Source organism: Scyliorhinus torazame, unplaced genomic scaffold (assembly GCF_047496885.1).
Source record: "Scyliorhinus torazame isolate Kashiwa2021f unplaced genomic scaffold, sScyTor2.1 scaffold_70, whole genome shotgun sequence".
NCBI lineage: Eukaryota > Metazoa > Chordata > Chondrichthyes > Carcharhiniformes > Scyliorhinidae > Scyliorhinus > Scyliorhinus torazame.
In genome coordinates, this window is record NW_027307797.1 from 747,135 (window position 1) to 750,893 (window position 3,759).

A 3,759-nucleotide genomic window follows, 5' to 3' on the forward strand; every position below is an offset into this window, starting at 1 on the left:
GCCGTGCTGAAGGAGGTGACACCGTTCTGTAACCAGCACCTTGTTATATCAGATTTGACAGGACCATCCACAGCCTGGTGTCAGGCTCCAGGCCGTGCTGAAGGAGGCGACACCGTTCTGTAACCAGCTCCTTGTTATATCAGATTTGTCAGGACCATACACAGCCTGGTGTCAGGCTCCAGGCCCTGCTGAAGGAGGCGAGACCGTTCTGTAACCAGCTCCTTGTTATATCAGATTTGACAGGACCATCCACAGCCTGGTGTCAGGCTCCAGGCCGTGCTGAAGGAGGTGACACCGTTCTGTAACCAGCTCCATGTTATATCAGATTTGACAGGACCATCCACAGCCTAGTGTCAGGCTCCAGGCCGTGCTGAAGGAGGCGACACCGTTCTGTAACCAGCTCCTTGTTATCTCAGATATGACAGGACCATCCACAGCCTGGTGTCAGGCTCCAGGCCGTGCTGAAGGAGGCGACACCGTTCTGTAACCAGCTCCTTGTTATATCAGATTTGACAGGACCATCCACAGCCTGGTGTCAAGCTCCAGGCCGTTCTGAAGGAGGCGACACCGTTCTGTAACCAGCTCCTTGTTGTATCTGATTTGACAGGACCATCCACAGCCTGGTGTCAGGCTCCAGGCCGTGCTGAAGGAGGCGACACCGTTCTGTAACCAGCACATTTTTGTATCAGATTTGACAGGACCATCCACAGCCTGGTGTCAGGCTCCAGGACGTGCTGAAGGTGGCGACACCGTTCTGTAACCAGCACCTTGTTATATCAGATTTGACAGGACCATCCACAGCCTGGTGTCAGGCACCAGACCGCGCTGAAGGAGGTGACACCGTTCTGTAACCAGCTCCTTGTTATATCAGATTTGACAGGACCATCCACAGCCTGGTGTCAGGCTCCAGGCCGTGCTGAAGGAGGCGACACCGTTCTGTTACCAGCTCCTTGTTATATCAGATTTGATAGGACCATCCACAGCCTGCAGTCAGGCTCCAGGCCTTGCTGAAGGAGGCGACACCGTTCTGTAATCAGCTCCCTGTTATATCAGATTTGACAGGACCATCCACAGCCTGGTGTCAGGCTCCAGGCCGTGCTGAAGGAGGCGACTCCGTTCTGTAACCAGCACCTTGTTGTATCAGATTTGACAGGACCATCCACAGCCTGGTGTCAGGCTCCAGGCCGTGCTGAAGGAGGCGACACCGTTCTGTAACCAGCACCTTGTTATATCAGATTTGACAGGACCATCCACAACCTGGTGTCAGGCTCCAGGCCGTGCTGAAGGAGGCGACACCGTTCTGTAACCAGCACCTTGTTATATCAGATTTGACAGGACCATCCACAGCCTGGTGTCAGTCTCCAGGCCGTGCTGAAGGAGGTGACACCGTTCTGTAACCAGCTCCTTGTTATATCAGATTTGACAGGACCACCCACAGCCTGGTGTCAGGCTCCAGGCCGTGCTGAAGGAGGCGACACCGTTCTGTAACCAGCACCTTGTTATATCAGATTTGACAGGACCATCCACAACCTGGTGTCAGGCTCCAGGCCGTGCTGAAGGAGGCGACACCGTTCTGTAACCAGCACCTTGTTATATCAGATTTGACAGGACCACCCACAGCCTGGTGTCAGGCTCCAGGCCGTGCTGAAGGAGGCGACACCGTTCTGTAACCAGCTCCGTGTTATATCAGATTTGACAGGACCATCCACAGCCTGGTGTCAGGCTCCAGGCCGTGCTGAAGGAGGCGACACCGTTTTGTAACCAGCTCCGTGTTATATAAGATTTGACAGGACCACCCACAGCCTGGTGTCAGGCTCCAGGCCGTGCTGAAGGAGGTGACACCGTTCTGTAACCAGCTCCTTGTTATATCAGATTTGACAGGACCATCCACAGCCTGGTGTCAGGCTCCAGGCCGTGCTGAAGGAGGTGACACCGTTCTGTAACCAGCACCTTGTTATATCAGATTTGACAGGACCATCCACAGCCTGGTGTCAGGCTCCAGGCCATGCTGAAGGAGGCGACACCGTTCTGTCACCAGCTCCTTGTTGTATCAGATTCGACAGGACCATCCACAGTCTGGTGTCAGGCTCCAGGCCGTGCTGAAGGAGGCGACACCGTTCTGTAACCAGCTCCTTGTTATATCAGATTTGACAGGACCATCCACAGCCTGGTGTCAGGCTCCAGGCCGTGCTGAAGGAGGCGACACCGTTCTGTAACCAGCTCCTTGTTGTATCAGATTTGGCAGGACCATCCACAGCCTGGTGTCAGGCTCCAGGCCATGCTGAAGGAGGCGACACCGTTCTGTAACCAGCTCAGTGTTATATCAGATTTAACAGGACCATCCACAACCTGGTGTCAGGCTCCAGGCCGTGCTGAAGGAGGTGACACCGTTCTGTAACCAGCTCATTGTTATATCAGATTTGACAGGACCATCCACAGCCTGGTGTCAGGCTCCAGGCCGTGCTGAAGGAGGCGACACCGTTCTGTAACCAGCTCATTGTTGTATCAGATTTGACAGGACCATCCACAGCCTGGTGTCAGGCTCCAGGCCGTGCTGAAGGAGGCGACACCGTTCTGTAACCAGCTCCTTGTTATATCAGATTTGACAGGACCATCCACAGCCTGGTGTCAGGCTCCAGGCCGTGCTGAAGGAGGCGACACCGTTCTGTAACCAGCTCCTTGTTATATCAGATTTGACAGGACCATCCACAGCCTGGTGTCAGGCTCCAGGCCATGCTGAAGGAGGCGACACCGTTCTGTAACCAGCTCCTTGTTATATCAGACTTAACAGGACCATCCACAACCTGGTGTCAGGCTCCAGGCCGTGCTGAAGGAGGCGACACCGTTCTGTAACCAGCTCCTTGTTATATCAGATTTGACAGGACCATCCACAGCCTGGTGTCAGGCTCCAGGCCGTGCTGAAGGAGGTGACACCGTTCTGTAACCAGCACCTTCTTATATCAGATTTGACAGGACCATCCACAGCCTGGTGTCAGGCTCCAGGCCGTGCTGAAGGAGGCGACACCGTTCTGTAACCAGCACCTTCTTATATCAGATTTGACAGGACCATCCACAGCCTGGTGTCAGGCTCCAGGCCGTGCTGAAGGAGGCGACACCGTTCTGTAACCAGCTCCTTGTTATATCAGATTTGACAGGACCATCCACAGCCTGGTGTCAGGCTCCAGGCCGTGCTGAAGGAGGTGACACCGTTCTGTAACCAGCTCCTTGTTATATCAGATTTGACAGGACCATCCACAGCCTGGTGTCAGGCTCCAGGCCGTGCTGAAGGAGGTGACACCGTTCTGTAACCAGCTCCTTGTTATATCAGATTTGACAGGACCATCCACAGCCTGGTGTCAGGCTCCAGGCCGTGCTGAAGGAGGCGACATCGTTTTGTAACCAGCTCCTTGTTATATCAGATTTGACAGGACCATCCACAGCCTGGTGTCAGGCTCCAGGCCGTGCTGAAGGAGGCGACACCGTTCTGTAACCAGCACCTTGTTGTATCAGATTTGACAGGACCATCCACAGCCTGGTGTCAGGCTCCAGGCCGTGCTGAAGGAGGCGACACCGTTCTGTAACCAGCACCTTGTTATATCAGATTTGATAGGACCATCCACAGCCTGGTGTCAGGCTCCAGGCCGTGCTGAAGGAGGCGACACCGTTCTGTAACCAGCACCTTGTTGTATCAGATTTGACAGGACCATCCACAGCCTGGTGTCAGGCTCCAGGCCGTGCTAAAGGAGGTGACACCGTTCT